General features: G+C 41.0%; 1 protein-coding gene across 8 annotated transcripts in view; it reads right to left on the reverse strand.

The window, feature by feature from the left end:
• The window catches only part of SACS (sacsin molecular chaperone), a 132,017-nt gene extending 116,985 nt beyond the window's left edge, over window positions 1-15,032 (reverse strand). For 3 of the 8 annotated variants that reach the window (XM_030562085.1, XM_030562115.1, XM_030562034.1), the window contains exon 1: window positions 13,268-13,502. The gene's annotated coding sequence lies outside the window, so the exon portion shown is untranslated. Of the gene's footprint in view, window positions 1-539; window positions 600-2,241; window positions 2,288-2,353; window positions 2,412-7,134; window positions 7,154-13,267; window positions 13,503-15,005 lie in introns of those variants that run through there. The other 5 variants (XM_030562041.1, XM_030562061.1, XM_030562052.1 and 2 more) reach the window with 5 other exon arrangements.
• Between the last annotated feature and the right edge of the window lie 2,184 nt (window positions 15,033-17,216).

Genomic DNA, 17,216 nt, shown 5'->3' on the forward strand with positions numbered 1-17,216 from the left:
ATAAATGGTAATATCCAGAATTTATTCCATATGTGTGAAACCAAAATCTTTTTATGTAAAGCCATTTCATCTAAAAAAGTGCCTGAGCTGCATTGAGCAGAAAATTATCGTAAAATTTAAGATAAAATTTATTTTAAAGATATCATTTAAAATGTGTATTTTCTTACCTTGGTCTACTATGCCAATATAAAATCTGAAGAAATGATACTCAATGGTACCTGACTTTAGAGTCTTGTTTTACCTCCTACAGTTTGTAACATACTATCAAAAAATTCAGTCCTGAATATACTGAAGTAAAATTGTCTGTGTGCTGAGGTGTACCTACCCCACACTGGTTCAGCAGAGGTTATCCATACTCTGTAAGCCGAGGAGGCCACTGGGCCATGCTGCCCAAGGAGCCAGGGCCGCTACGGTGACACTGGAGATTAGGCCACTTGGGCCTCCAAACCCCTATTTTAATTCCCCCGCAACCCGGCACCCCTCTGACAGGGGTACCTACCCCACGACAGTCAGACCAAATTTACAAAACATTTTGTTACTTTTTTCAGGCCCTCAGATACAATGGTGACATGGTCCAGATGAGTATGCAGACATATTTCCTAAAGTAGAAAAGATACTTCTATTAGGGAGATTGCTTACCTATCAAGGAGATCCATTTCCCAATAATAATGTATAAAATAATAATAATAATAATAATTAATAAAGGCATCCTTTATGTTTATTCTATTGTAATTGCAGACAATACTTTTACAATTATTTAGTTTTTCTATTTCAAGTGCAGGCCCTAGCTATATTCAAGACCCCTTACTTAGTCACATCCTGGTTGAATATGTGAACTCACATGCTTTTCAAGTCCTTCAGTAACTGACTTCCTTAAAATAAATGGGGCATGGTAATGTTGTGCTGTTGGAATATCTTGGTTCTTTTCCTACTTTGACACAGACTTGCACTGTCACCTTAGGTAAATCACTTAATAGCTCTGTGTCTTTGTTTCCTCATCTTTAAAATGGGGATAAAGTAATAATATAGTTTCATAGAGTTTAAGGCCAGAAGGGACCATTAGATTCTGTAGTCTGACCTCCCACATACCATAAATTTCATCCAAATACTCATATACTGAGCCTGATTACTCTAGTTCAGTGGTTCTGAACCAGGGGTATGTGTACCCCTGGGGTACTCAGAGGTCTTCCAGGGGGTATATCAACTCATCTAGATATTTACCTAGTTTTATAACAGGCTACATAAAAAGCACTAGCAAAGTCAGTACAAATTAAAATTTCATAGACAATGATTTATTTATACTGCTCTGTACAGTATACACTGAAATGTAAGTACAGTATTTATATTCCAATTGATTTATTTTATAATATATGGTAAAAATGAGAAAGTAAGCAATTTTTCAGTAATAGTGTGCTGTGACATGTTTGAATTTTTATGAATGAATTTATAAGTTTTTAAGTGAGGTGAAACTTGAGAGTACACATGACAAATCAGACTCCTGAAAGGGATACAGTAGTCTGGAAAGGTTGAGAGCTGCTGCTCTAGTTGAATTAAAGCATTTTAGTTCTCAGGAAACTTTTTTTATGCCAAAAGGTAGAGGACAGGAGAGACTGAGGTCTCAGCAATGCCAAAGGCCCCTGTGGTGGCTGGAAATTATTAGGTAAAATATGCCCAGGTGATCCCAGCAGGTGATGCAGACTCCACAAAGCAGAAGAGGGCAACAAAACCCAAAATCCCTGCCAATCTGACCTGGGGGGAAATTCCTTCCCAACCCCAAATCTGGTGATCAGTTAGACACACCAGCCAGGCATCTAAAATAGAGGATTTTCTGTAACACCTCAGAACACCAGTCCACCACAGCTGGTATCCTATCTGCAGCTGTGGAAGATCTCTGATGCTTCAGAGTAAGAAAGGGAAATAAATAAATAGATTACAGTTGGGGGGGTAATTCCTTCCTGACCTCTGCAAGTGACCAGCTGAAGTCCTGAAGCATGGGATTAGATTACAGTGATTAACATTATAGTTATCAGTATTAGTATTCATTAATATGCACTGGTGGGCCCCACAGTGTAGAACTTGTTCCCCTTTAATATCCATTTTAGTCCCTCTCCCCAGTTCGAAAAAACCCTTGAATTTCCCTTCAAAATTTGATTTTAATTTTTTGTTTTGTTTTAACAGTTCTTCAGTGTGCCTTCTTCTGTACAGACCCCCTCAGGAAGGTTTCTGGTTCAATGTATGTACCTGTTCACACTGTGGATCTTGTTTTGGACTGGGATTAGAAGGAGCAGAGGGAATGAAGTACTCATGTGTCAAGGAAAGACCATTATTTCCTTCTTTTTGAGTCAAGTCTCACCTTTGCAATTTCAATGGTCCACCTGATGGATTAGTGAAAGAGGATGGGTTCCAGGTATCTGAGAAAGAATGACAATACAATTCTCTAACACTTTATATACTCCACTATCAAAATGGTGACCCTGAAATACTCCTGCCATTGCATCTTCCTCATAGATCACCTCAATACACAGATGTTATCTCTCACAGGTCCACAGAAGGAGGGAGATTAAGGAGCTGCTGACAGAAATTGTGCTCTAAATTAAGATGTGTGTGTCATGAAGACAGCTCATTTTTAAAAAATTATTAGGCTGTGGCTATGATAGCACCAAAGAGGTATTTCCCTCCACCTCAGCATCTGTAAAGTCCCAAACAGCAGAACTTTTCCACATGGTCTTTTCTCAGATACTAAGTTGAGTGTTTCTCATGGCATGGAGTTTTCCCAACTGCTTTGCCTGCATGATAACTTGGATGCAGACAATATTGGTAGCTCGACTGATGTCTGAAAAAAACAAATACAATTTCTTCTATATTTGAGTTTTGGCCACTCACTAAGTTTATGGATATGTTCTGAGAACTTTAGGCTACAACCTACAATCTAGAATTGTCAACTGGTAAGGAAATTAATAACCAGATGTGTTAGCATAAGACACCACCAATGCTTCCTTTACAGAGGGGAAGTTCTCACTCCTTTAAGAGGTACTGATAATCAGACCTGTGCTCAGTAAAGCATCTCTTGACACTTGTATTCTCTCCAATAACAGTGTCTAGAGCTGCTTGCCTTTTAAATAAAAAAATAAAGGCTGTTTGGTAAGGCAACTTTGTAAGGTCTGAGGCCTTTTTCTGAAGCCACATTAGGAAAGTAGCCAAGCAGCTATATGCCAAGAAGCAGAATGTCACATCCTCACATTCCCTCTAAATTAATCAAATTAATATAATATCGGGCTGTTAAGAAGTTGCTCCTGTCCTAATAGTACTCACCATCACCAGATAAAGAAATCTTAAGATATTTCAAGAAAACTTTGTTTGATAGCATTCTGTCTGGCAAGGAATCACTTATCACTTTATTCACTTTGTGACTGTGAAATCTATACTTCTTTATTGTTTTACCCTTAAGGTCTCTACATCTCTATTGTTTATCTGTATGGTTTCTGTCTGTTTCTTCGATTGTTTCTGTCTGTTGCGTAACTAATTTTGCAAGATTTAAATCAACTAAGGTGGGGTATGATTGGTTAAAGAATTGTTTCACAATATGTTAGGATTGGTCAAAGAATTATTTTGTAATACTTTAGTATAGTGATTGGTTAAGGTATAGTTAAGCACAACAAGTTTCACGATATAAACTCGCATCCAAAAGGAAGTTCTTTGTAACCAACTCCAGGACACTGCTCAATCAGAGCTGCCAGACCTCAACACCCTGCCAACTATATTGAGCAGAAGCTGGAGTCCCTGGATGACGTGATCCTGAATGGCCACAAGAACATAAGAACCACCATACTGGGTCAGACCAAAGATCCATCTAGCCCAGTGTCCTGTCTTCCAACAGTGGTCAATGCCAGAAAAAGTTTGTCTGCCTTACGGGGAGTGGTGAGCATTGTATGCTTAGCATGTGTATTCTGGATTGGTAACTGTTAATAAATAGAGGTAAATTATATTACTATTTAAGGCTCTTCCACTGGTAAAAGGTTCCATAAGCCCCCAGGAGGTGACACCCTGAGCCTTAGGAATGGGGTAAGAGTGGGTCCCTAGAGTGTGCAGGTAACAACTTTGGTAACATCTGGAGGCCTCTCTTCTCTCCTTTGACTCTAGTTTTAGGACAGTATATGGTATGGAGACAGTGTTGGTCTCATTGGTCAATGATCTCCTGAAGAGGTAAATATATATGTTGATATCTGAATCCCCTGACTTCTGGAGTCTGTCAATCCTGGCAGAGACAGAAACAGTCAAACTTGAATATTTTTGTTCTTTTCCATGGTAAGAAGAGTCAAGAAAAATATCAGGGGAGCTGCAATGTTCTACCCTGTCACTCCTCTTGCTCAGTGTGCATGAGATGCTGCCAGGCAAAAAGTGAAACCATTATGGTTGCAATGCCTATAGTATACCAATGAAACTGAGCTTTGGTACATCAGGTCTAGATGGTGCAGACATTTAGGTTTTCTCGTGTCTGGCCATGACTGGAGCTTGGATGGGGGATAGTTGGCTGAAACCCAGTCTAGAGAAGACAGAAGTGATGTTAGCTGGCTGGGAGAAGCAACTAGAGGAAATAATAATATTTAGAGATTGTGGGGTTGACATCTACCCTCCTTTTGTTACTAAAATTGCAGTATAAAAAGTCTGTAAACTACTTGGTCCCCAGACAAGGGGTTAAGTCCAGGTTCACTTTCCCCTCCCACCCTGCCTCCCTTTGCATATGTGCTCCAGGGAATGAAATTCCATTTGGCTTCTGGGACATACAGAGAGGAAAGAATGACTGAAAGGCAAGATTCCAGCCTTAGGCTCTGAAGACAGGGTTGATCTCCAGGATGGTAAAATGTTGGTTTTTACACTTTTGGCTTATGCTACCATATTGCAATTTATAATTATAATGATTCTCTCCTGGTTAACAGTTTACTGAATGTTCCTATGCTTTGTTTCTATTGTACCACCTTCTTATGGGGTCCTGTTGCTCCTGCTGAACTAATTTTCTCATCTCCATGTGATGAAGAGGTTGTGACCATCCTTTTAGGATGTAGACACCACATATACATCTCAATTATATCCACATCTTTTATCATATCCGGCCTTTCTGTTCCCAGAGAGTAGTTATCAGTGGTTCAGAGTCAAGCTGCAAGGGCATATCGAGTGGGGTCCTGCAGGCATCAGTTCTGGGTCCTGTTCTATTCAATAGCTTCATCAATGATTTACATAATGGAATAGAGAGTGCACTTAAAAAGTTTGTGGATGATACCAAGGTGGGAGGGGTTGCAAGTGCTTTGGAGAATATGATTAAAATTCAAAATAATCTGGACAAACTAGAGGAACGGTCTGAAGAAAACAGGATGAAGTTCAATAAGTGGAATACGATGCCTTTGTCCTTAGGAAGGAACAATCAGCTGCACATATACAAAATAGGGAATGACTGCCTAGGAAGGAGTACTGTGGAAAGAGATCTGGGGATCATAGTGGATCACAAGCTAAATATGAGTCAATAGTTTAACGCTGCTGCAAAAAAAGCAAACATCATTCTGGGATGTATTAGCAGGAGTTTTGTAAGAAAGACACGAGAAGCATTTCTTCTACTGTACTCCATGCTAGTTAGGCCTCAACTGAAGCATTGTGTCCAGTTCTAGGCACATTTCAGGAAAGATGTGGAATAACTGGAGAAAGTCCAGAGAAGAACAACAAAAATGATTAAAGGTCTAGAAAACAAGATGTATTAGGGAAGATTTAAAAAACTGGGTTTGTTTAATCTGGAGAAGAGAAGACTGAGAGTGGACATGATAATAATTTTCCTGTACATAAAAAGTTGTTACAAGGAAGAGGGAGAAAAATTATTCTCCTTAACCTCTGAGGATAGGACAAGAAGGAATGGTCTTAAATTGCAGCAAGAGCGGTTTAGGTTTGACATTAGGAAAAACTTCCTGTTAGGATGGTTAAGCACTGGAATAAATTGCCTTGGGAGATGGTGGAATCTCCATCATTGGAAATTTTTAAAAGCAGATTAGATCAGCACCTGTCAGGGATGGTCTAGATAATACTTAATCCTGCCATGAATGCAGGGGACTGGATTAAATCACCTCGAGGTCCCTTCCAGTTCTAGGATTACTGCTTGATATACCATTAGAGACTACATGGGAAACTTCATTTGTACTGAATGTGGGTGGTGTGCCCACTTACTGAAAGACAGATTTTAAACTTGTTACACCTATCACCCTAGTCTGCAGCGACTTCCAGACTTTTTCTGGGTGCACTTCAAGATATTGCTTTTCACCTAGAAAGTCTTTTATGGTTTTGAGTGCTGGCCTGCTTCTTTTAGCACCTGGGATCACCTGCCATGTTTAAGCTGACAGTGTCTAGATTTGTACATCTGGAATCTAGTGGCAGGGAATCTTTTGTGAGGACCTCTCAACTCTAAAATTTGCCTCGCCCTCTTCTCTGAGAAGCATCGAGTTTGTTGACCATCACGGTATATTACAAAGACTATCTATTCACACTAACTTTCTCTAATGGGGACAGGGATTGAAAGATGATAGTCTCCGATTTTATGGGTTAGAGAATGTTTGTGTTATTGACATTGTGTCAACTGACGTTTATTTTGTAATATTTTTAAATATTGTGTGTTCATGTGTCTAGAGTCTGATGGGCTCATTTGAATAAATCAAAAATAAATGCATACATTAAATCAAAAGATGCCCCATGTACACATTTCATGGCCTTCTATAACAGAGACATAGCCAATCCTGATTGTCATATATGGCAGACAATCTGACTATTGGGGAATGACAACAGGAGATGCACTGATAGCTTAGTGCACTGCCCCACGTCCTAATATAAGGGTGATGAGTTCATTCCTTCATTTGGCAACGGAATTTTAAAAACAGTCATATGACTCAAAGACATCTCGGTTTACGGCTCAATGACTGCTACCATGGAAGTGGGAAATAAACAAATACTTAACCTCTCTACCACAGCTTTCTCCATGCTTAATTTACAGGGGTGTTGTGAGGATGTAACACTTCACAGAGTTTACGTGCTATATAAGCCATTTGCATAGAGCGTTTAGAATTTGGTAGTCCCAGGCCCATTAGATCAGACAGAACCTACCTCCTCCAAAAAAATAAGGCATCTGGAAATCAGGATGGAACCCCAACTGCACCCCAGTATGTGGAAAGAGGAGTCCTTAACTGCCCATACAAAGTCACTTTAAAAAATGAAAGAAAGAGAATTACATACCGCATGGGCTGGCTGGGTTCTGTCCCTCTCTCCTTGGAACCACATACAGTAGTCACTAAATAATAGCCAAGGTTATTACTGTTGTTATAGACCTGCAGAAATTCCTGCAGGCTGCGTAGCTCCAGTGGTGGGGAAAGAGATTTGTGATAGAAAAGAACGAAGTATGAAAATGGGGCACTAGTTTTCTCACTTTCCCCTTCTCTCTTATAAGATGCTCTGCAACTGTAGGGCACACAGGATTTTTGGCCCTCTGCAGCAAATAAACTTTATTCCAACATAGGTGGAACCAAACTCTACAGCAAACACAGCTCCAAATGGATTTTGAAAGGGTTTGTTCACCCACTCCCAAATGGCATTGTGATGATTTTTATAAATATCTCTTAAGTGCTTTAAATATGTAGAGTCAAACTGAATTTCGATTACAATAAATATGGAGTGACTCAACTGCTTTCTGTGGAGTTGCTTTAGGTTAACCCTGAGTATCTGAGCAGTACTGGACTCAAAAAATGCTATATAATTGATAAGTATTTATTCTTAAAAGGCTAATGATATTGTTTGCCAAATGGGGTCTCTATGCCATTTGCCAGCCACAATTGCAGGAAAATGGTAGGGCATTTTACATTCCATGGGTAGTATGCTTTTAGCTAGGGAATTGAACTATGTGAATCTCTCTTCTATAGGAAGTCTTGTGTCCAAATTGAGATATGCAGCATGCTGAAAATTTAGCTCTGGAAAGACAAAACATTATAAAAGCAAGTAGATTAATATAGAGATTTGGCTGCACACAACATGCACAGTTAAAAAGAGAAACTTTGCAAAGATGAGAATATTCGGTTCCTTGGTCTATGCTATAAATAAATATGATGTACATGAAATCCAGTATATGTAAAAGATGATGTTAATGATAACAACTATGTTCCATGTGGCATAAGAAAAATTCTTAAAAGAATTCTGCCAAGATTGGTATGCCCACAATTTGACCTCTTTTTTATTCTTATACTGTCTTGTAACATGTCTGTGATTCTATATATTTTTTCCAAATATTTCAGTGCTTCTATTCTAATGAAAAAAAATGACACTAGCCCAGCACTGGAAGAAATATGGTTGAATTGTTGGGCAAGGAACACTCTGCCTGTGAAACAGTAATATTATCTGTTAATAACAATTAGATTAACTGATAGAGTGTTATAAAGCTTAATTCTTTAGTGTCTGTGAAGTGATCTGAGATCCTCTGATAAGTGAGTTATAAGTACAAAATATTATTAATGAGAAAAGTTATAACAAAGGTCTCTACAGATGCTGCAATGAGAGGGAAATATTTTAAACATAAATGAGAAATTAGTAAGGAAAGTAACTTTAGTTTAGAGTTTCCAGACAGTTAATTATGATGGATGGTAAGGAAAACACAGAAAAACTGTAAAGATATTCTGTTTATCCTTTTAAGTTTTATAGATTTCAGAATAACCAAAATATATAGTATTTTCTATTACTGTATTCTCAATATTGCATTCACAAAGCTTTCAGAATGCTATTGTTATTGCTGCTCGTCTAAATAATATATTCCCACATCGTGAAGGGTATCTGGGAGGTCGAGATGGGGAGGAGGAAGACAGAGAGTATCCCCTGGGAATCAGTCCACTATAAGAGACTCTGTGCAATTCTGTTTGCTCCTTTATGTTCACACAAAATAGCCCGTGTCCTCCACTTACTATACTAATGCATTTGAAAAATGAGTCATTTTGCATATTGTATCTTACACATAAAAAAGAGAAGGGCAATTTGTCTAGCATCATCTTTGTAATGATTAATGCAAAACCGACAGAAATTGTTAAGTCTTCTTAGTAACACAGAAGTAAGAGATAAAAAAAGTCCTATTAGGTAAGGTATGCAATTTTCCTGCAAGAGAGGATGTCCTCTAAAGCATACTATCCAAAGTAATTGTAGATGCCTGAAGTGATGGGGCTTCCAACCCACTTATATAGATTTCATAAAAACAAGGTATGTACATTATATAAAACATCAGATGACTGATACTGATTCACAGAGAAATGTTTAGATTATGAGATAACAAACATAGCTAAGATCAGGTGCAAAAATATTTGATGTCCTCCAATATTAAGGCATAATGTGACATATTAGATCAGCGGACTGTCAACCCTAGTTGGGCTTAGACACTGGATGACACAGGATTGGACAATATTTGCTCTTACTAAATACAGGCAAAAGTTTTCTTTCACGCCAAAGTCTGTGTGGCTGAAGCTCAGGAGGGTAATAAAGACAGAATGGCATTCTTACTTATTTGTGGTTGGGCAGGGTACTATTCTGATTCACCCTGAAGAGTTGGGAGCACCTCATGTTGCTCCTCCAGTGTGGAATTAGGTCCTGATGTACTTCTGAAAGTATTGTCGTCTCCACTGTACACAGAGGCACCAGTTCAGCAAAGCATTAAAGCCCATGCTTAAGTTCATCCCTATGAAGCAACATACTTAAGCATGTGTTGCTGAATAGATACAGACTTAATTAAGTGCATGACTGAAGTTCAGCAAAAGATTTAAGTATTTGCTTAATTAGGGCCAGAGAAAGGAATGGAGTGTCTAAAACAGAATGCTTCAGAACCTATCCTGATGGGATAAGAGAAATAGGAGGAGCTGCCAGTACTGCTGGAGGAATGCTGAGGGATGTCCAGGGCCCAGGGGTGGAGTGAACCAAGGAAGAGAACATAGAGGGTGATGGGTCAGAGACCAGCACGGCTGGGAGGGAGGCAAAGGGAGGAAAAGAGTGAGGAAATTGTAAGGTTTGCATAGGCATACCAAGTGGAAAGTACAAGTTGTAGATATGACAAGTGAAGCTTAAGAGCAGAGTACTACCACTTTTCCGCCAATATTTATCTGTAGATTTCCACATGGTTACTGATTTCTTTCACTGAATGATTATATAGAGCAGGGATCAGAAACAGTTGATGCATGCCCAGCCAACATACCAGCGCTTCTCTCAACCTACTATCATGTTCTCAAGAATCTCAGCTTACATTAAAAAACAAAAAAGTAAGTCTCTAGCTATTATGATTTTGAAGAAACATTTGGTTCATGTTGATTAATTTAAACAGGAACAGGTGCAGAGAAGGACTACTAGGATGATCAGAGGAATGGAAAACTGACCTAATGAGAGGGGACTCAAAGAGTTTGGCTTGTTACAAACAAAGGCTGCAGGGAGATATGATTGCTCTCTATAAACACATCAGTGAGATAAATATCTCCTCTTCCTGCCTGATATTTAAGTTAACCGCCAATGTTGACAGAAGAACAAGGGGATATAAACTGGCCATCAGCAAATTCAGGCTTAAAATTAGAGAAAGGTTTCTAATTATCAGAAGAATGAAGTTCTGAAACAGCCTTCCAAGGGGACCCATGGGGACAAAAAGCCTAACTGGCTTCAAGACTGAGCTTGATAAGTTTATGGAGGGGAAAGTATGATGAAACTGTCTACATTGACATGGTGTCAAGAATCAGAGGGGTAGCCATGTTAGCCTGGATCTGTAAAAGCAGCAAAGTGTCCTGTGGCATCTTATAGACTAACAGACATTTTGGAGCATGTGAATATCCACTTTGTCAGATGATATGCCAGCAATGCCCCTCTGCTATGTACATTGGCCAAACTGGACAGTCTCTACGGAAAAGGATAAATGGACACAAATCAGATATTAGGTATGGCAATATACAAAAATCTGTAGGAGAACACTTCAATCTCCCTGGACACACAATAGCAGATCTTAAGGTGGCCATCCTGCAGCAAAAAAACTTGAGGACCAGACTTCAAAAAGAAACTGCTGAGCTTCAGTTCACCTGTAAATTTGACACCACCAGCTCAGGATTAAACAAAGACTGTGAATGGCTTGCCAACTACAAAACCAGTTTCTCCTCCCTTGGTTTTCACACCCCAGTTGCTGGAAGAGGGCCTCATCCTCCTTGATTGAACTAACCTCATTATCTCTAGCCTGCTTCTTGCTTGCATATATATACCTGCCCCTGGAAATTTCCACTACATGCATCCGACGAAGTGGGTATTCACCCACAAAAGCTCATACTCCAAAACGTTTGTTAGTCTATAAGGTGCCACAGGACTCTTTGCTGCTTTTACAATGACATGTTTTGCCAATGTGTGACTGATAGCAGCAAATATCCCCAAAAGTGATGGGATGCTAGATGGGGAGGTCTCCGAGTTATTACAGAGAATTATTTCCCAGATATTTGGCTGTTGGGTCTTGCCAAAATGCCGATGGTCCAACTAACTTCCATATTTGAGGTCAGGAAAGAATTATCCCCCAGGGCAGATTGGCAAAGACCCTGGGAAGGGTTGTCTTCCTTTGCAGCATGGAGCATGGGTCACTTGTAGGTTTAAACTAGTGTAAATGGTGGATTCTCTGTAACTGGAAGTGTTTAAATCATGATTTGAGGACTTCAGTAACTAAGCCAGAGGTTATGGGTCTATTATAGGAGGGGTGGGCAAGGTTCTGTGGCCTGCAATATGATCAGACTAGATCAGTGGTGGGCAACCTGTGGCCCGTCAGCGTAATCCGCTGGCAGGCCACGAGACAGTTTGTTTACATCGACTATCCACAGGCACAGCTGCCCACAGCTCCCAGTGGCCATGGTTCGCCATTCCCGGCCAATGGGAGCTGCAGGAAGTGGCGGCCAGCACGTTCCTGTGGCTTGCGTCGCTTCCCATAGCTCCCATTGGCTGGGCTCCTGGAGCTGCACTGCCTGTAGCAGGCAGGTGCTGGGAGCAGAACTTGGCCCTAAATTCAGGAACAGGTATTGTGCTAGGTGCACAAAAGAAGGGTTCCCTGTACCACTACTCCCTCTCCTTTGTGTCATCTTGTAGGGCCCTGCACAATCTAACGCTATAAACAGTTAGACCTTCTTTTGCTCCCACTGAAGCCAATGGGAGATTTCTCATTGATTTCAGCAGGATCAGGATAAGATTAACTTCACTGTACCACATAAGACAGTATATGGATTTATTAATACAGGGATGCTATCCTTTGTTTCACAGTTTATCACTGTGATGATACTGTAAGTACAGGCCCATAGCCTGACAGATGAAAGCAAAATTAAAATACTTTCCAAATAATGATAAAAATGTGCATTAGTTCTTTGCTCTGTTGGCATGAATAGTTTAGCTATGCAATTTTTTTACTTTTGTTACAGAGTAATCTGCTCATACACAGTGCAGGGAACTTGTGTTAACCATATTTTTTTAATTTGTTACCAAGACTACATCAGATCATTAGAGCATGCACAGAAGACAAGCATTAAATCAGCTGCCAAAGAACAAGATGTGGAACTTCCACATGAAGAAGTACTTTCATTTGAAATACATATATCTACATGTTAGAACACAGGGAAGTGCTCGTTCCTTTTCTAAGTAAATTATAAGTGACACACTTTACAGAGAACAACTCTCACAAACTGCAGAGTTAATGGTATTTGCAACCCCATTACAAATACACACATATGAAAAATTACTTACTGCAAAGCTTGCTCAAACTACAGCATCCAGCATCAAGTAAGCTGGAGTAAGTAGTATTTTTAGGGTTTTTGTTTTTTTTTTTATTATGTCAGTCGTAGTAACATCAAACAAAGAATGCCCCACAAAACCCAGCATTCAAGGGCTGCTGATCAAATTCAGAAACAGGCCTCCTTACATGCATAGTACTGCAGCAATATACTAACATTTCTCACAATACAGTGCAACAAAGACACACAGCTATGAAATGGAGAGGCAAGTTAATGTGCAAATCCTTGTTCCATCCACACCGCTAGCGCACTGCAGCTTATGAGTCACCCATAAATTCTGTAGACAACATAGACAATAGGCATTCAGCTAAATACTCTTTTAAATGTGTCAAAGCTTATGGTTTCTGCCACAATGAATGCTAATAGCATCATGATATCCATAAAACAACTGCAGTGACTGAGCAATCCTACATCATGCTAATACTTACAGCATCAAAAGATCAGACAGGACAAGCCACTGTATTTAGCTATTTCTTCATAAATTGCTTTCACATACTGGCCTGTTCATTGTGCCAATTCTTCCATTGGTTGCAGATGTTTGACAGCATTTGGACTCAAAACAATCTTGTCCCTCTTCCGCCTTTTGTAAAATCAGCAGATTTCAGCATAATGTGTGACCGCTGCTGCAGCCTCAATGTAGCCAAACAAGTTTAATGCAGCAGAGGCTTTAGCTCTGCCCTTCCAGCTCTTGCTCTCTTGCTCTCTCTCTCTTTCTTTTTTAAAGAGATATGGTCCTGACTAGTCTCAGATTTCAACAGCACAGAAAAATGGCAGTTTGGGGTTCTTCTAGATTATCTGTTGCATAAAGTAAAATACAAAGTGAGGATGTCACATCAAAATGTAATATTTTTAAATATCACTGTCAAGACAGAAGTTCTATTTAAAATATCTCCATTTGCATTAAATGATCAGATAGTAAAGATTTTTTTTTAAAGAATCAAAATTACTTTTCACCTTCTATGCTGTTTGTTCACTTTTTGCATTTCTCTCAGTTTCTCTTTCTGTCTGTCATATGCTTGCACAATTCTAGTGTGGCTGACAATGCTTACACTATAAAAAGCACAGGTTTTCAGTGGGATTTTTTCAAATCATGAAAACTTCTCTCTTCATAGTAGCTTTTGTGAACCTCCTTGCTATTCCACTCTAGCTTTCTGACTTAAGAATTGTATGTGCTTTCATACTCTTCAGATTAATATTTAGAGGAATTTCTTATGTTGATTAAAGCATGGCTATCAGAAACCTAAGTATTAAACTTGTTTATCAGTTGTGTCCTGAGTTTGGTTCTTCTTTTCCAAGTTGGCAAGGGTACTTGTCAGGATCACAGGAGACTGGCCTACAGTTTGGGTCTTAGAATTCCTACCTGAATCTAGAGAACTGTGGCCCCTCTCTATTGTTTTATGTGGCTAAAGGTTGTACTGTAGGAGAACCAAATAGACTAACACCTATGACAGTGAAAAAAACATACTCACAGTGTCATTGCAACTTACTAGTGATGGTAGATGTCAATGTCAGGATGCTCCTGATCTTCACTATAGCCCTACTGCTGTAATTAAAAAATTCTGTTGCTTGTTTCTTGCCCAAGCTGGGAAGCTGATTTCCTTTGCTTCTTCTCTGAAAGTTAGTGTAACTTTGGAAGAACTGGGATATATTCTCGCCCGGTCTCCTCACTGAGGGTAAGGGCCCAGATAGAATGTAGATGAATGCAGGGCCGGCTCTACTGATTTTGCCGCCCCAAGCGGCGTGCCGAATTGTTGCGGGACGGCAGGGACAGTCCGTGTGCTGTTAGGGCGGCACACGCGTTTCCGCGGCGATGGCAATTGGGAGGCAGCTTCTGTCTTCAGCCGGAAGACAGAAGCTGCGCCCCCATGGACAGATGAACATAGAAGCTGCTGCCGAATTGCCACGGCCAGCAGTGGCAATTTGGCGCTCTGCTTGGGGCAAAAACACACAGACTGTCGCCCCTTGCAAATTGCCACCCCAAGCACCTGCTTGGGATGCTGGTGCCTGGAGCCGGCCCTGGATGATTGCATGACTGAACAGAAGGTATCGATGGGAAGGCTTTGGCCTCCATGACCATGAGATGTTGTTCCAGGAAGGAGGACTGATGGGGAGAGATGGGGTCCACCTGACCAAGAGGAACAGCAGCATCTTTGGACACCAACTCACCAACTTAATGAGGAAGGCTTTCAACTTGGTTCAAAGACGGCAGGTGACAAAAACCTACAGGGATGTATAAAGAGAGGCAACTATAACAGAGAGCTCTGTGTTGTCATGGAAAGGGAGGGACACAAAATTAAAATAGTGTCACAGGAGCAACAAGAGGGAAAACATTGGTGGGATTTGCTCAACATGTTAGATGTCCTTGCATTTGTGTAAAGAGCATGGGGAATAAACAGGAAGAACTGGAAATTTTACTACCTCAACTACATTATGCCTTAACTGGCATCATTAAGACTTGGTGGAATAAATATCATGACTAGACTATAGGTTTGCAGGGGGATAGCTTGCACAGAAAGGATAGGCAGGGGAAAAAAGGGAGACCAAGCAAATTTTCTGTTTTCCAAAGTTACAGGACACAAAATTAGGGCTTTTAAAGAAACTCTCTTTGCAACCTCAACCTTAATCATTTAAAATTTAAAACCTGTTACACCAGTGAACTGTATGATAGTTAAGATTTAGTGCAGGGGTGGGAAAACTTTTTGGCCTGAGGGCCACATCATGTTTCCAAAATTGAATGGAGGGCTGGTTAAGGGAGGCTGTACCTCCCCAAACAGCCAGGTGTGGCCCGGCCCCTGACCCTTATCCGACCTCCCCTGCTTCTTGCCCCCTGACAGCCATCTGGGACTCCTGCCCCATCCAATCCTCCCTGTTCCCTGTCCCCTGACGCCCCCCTCGGGACTCCTGCCCCATCCACCACCCCCTGCTCCCTGTCCCCTGGCCACCCCCGGGTCCCCCACCCCTGACTGCCCCCCACCACCCCATCCAACACCCCCTCTCCTTCCTGACTGCCCCCCCCAGGACCCCTGCTCCCATTCAACCACCCCTGTTCCCTGCCCTCTGACCGCTCCGACCCCTATCCACACCCCTTCCTCCTGACCACCAACCCGAACTCCCCTGCCCTCTTACCCTGCTGTCCGGAGCACCAGTGGCTGGCAGTACTACATCTGTGCCACTCAGAGCACTGGGTAAGGCTGCAGCTCTGCAGTTGCACTGCCCGCCTGCCCAGAGCATTGCACCGGCGGTGCAGTGAGCTGAGGCTGCAGGGGAGGGGAAACAGCAGGGGAGGAGACGGGGGCAGCCTCCAGGGCCAGCAGCTCAGGGGCCAGGCAGGAGAGTCCCGCGGGTTGGACGTGGCCTGCGGGCCGTAGTTTGCCCACCTCTGATTTAGTGTGTACTTTGAGATAAATACATATTCAACCAATTAGTTACTAACATTTTGAACGGCAAACAGAATTGTTGACAGTCCGAATTAGTTTCTTATATTAAGAATATATATATTCACATATATATTCTTATATGTGGAAAATTACAATAGGATCAAAGGAGCAACAAAAGGGAAAACACTGAAACAATCTGCTCAATAACTCAGACAATAATATATATATAATAAAATATAATACACAAACAAAATTATGACTTGATTGGCATACTGAGACTTGGGATAATCCCATAATTGGAACGTTGGTTTACAGGAAGACAATTTGTTCAGGAAGGATAGGCAGGGAACAAAAGGAAGAGATATTGATGTTGCACAGTATATCAAGAATACATACACTTGTTCTGAGGTCCTGAAGGAGGTGAGAGGCAGACCAGTTGAAAGTCTCTGGGTGAAGATAGAAGGGGAAAAATGGGGGACCACATCATGGTAGGGGTCTACTAGGGACCCCCAAATCAGGAGGAGGAGTCAGAATCATTTCTAGCACAACAGAAATATCCAATACCAAACACCTGGTAGTAATGGGGAACTTTAACTACCTAGATATCTATTGAAAAAGTAATACGGCAAAACACAAAATGCACAATAGGTCCTTGGAATGTGTTGGGGACAACTTTTTGTTTCAGAAGATGGAGGAAGTAACCAGTGGGACTTGATTCTGGCTAACAGGAATGAATTGAGTCAAGTATCAGAGGGGTAGCCGTGTTAGTCTGGATCTATAAAAGCAGCAAAGAGTCCTGTGGCACCTTATAGACTAACAGACGTTTTGGAGCATGAGCTTTCGTGGGTGAATACCCACTTCGTCAGATGCACGTAGTGGCATGCATCTGACGAAGTGGGTATTCACCCACGAAAGCTCATGCTCCAAAACGTCTGTTAGTCTATAAGGTGCCACAGGACTCTTTGCTGCTTTTACAGGAATGAATTGGTTGCAAACCTGA

The sequence above is a fragment of the Gopherus evgoodei genome, chromosome 1 (assembly GCF_007399415.2).
Source record: "Gopherus evgoodei ecotype Sinaloan lineage chromosome 1, rGopEvg1_v1.p, whole genome shotgun sequence".
Lineage (NCBI taxonomy): Eukaryota > Metazoa > Chordata > Testudines > Testudinidae > Gopherus > Gopherus evgoodei.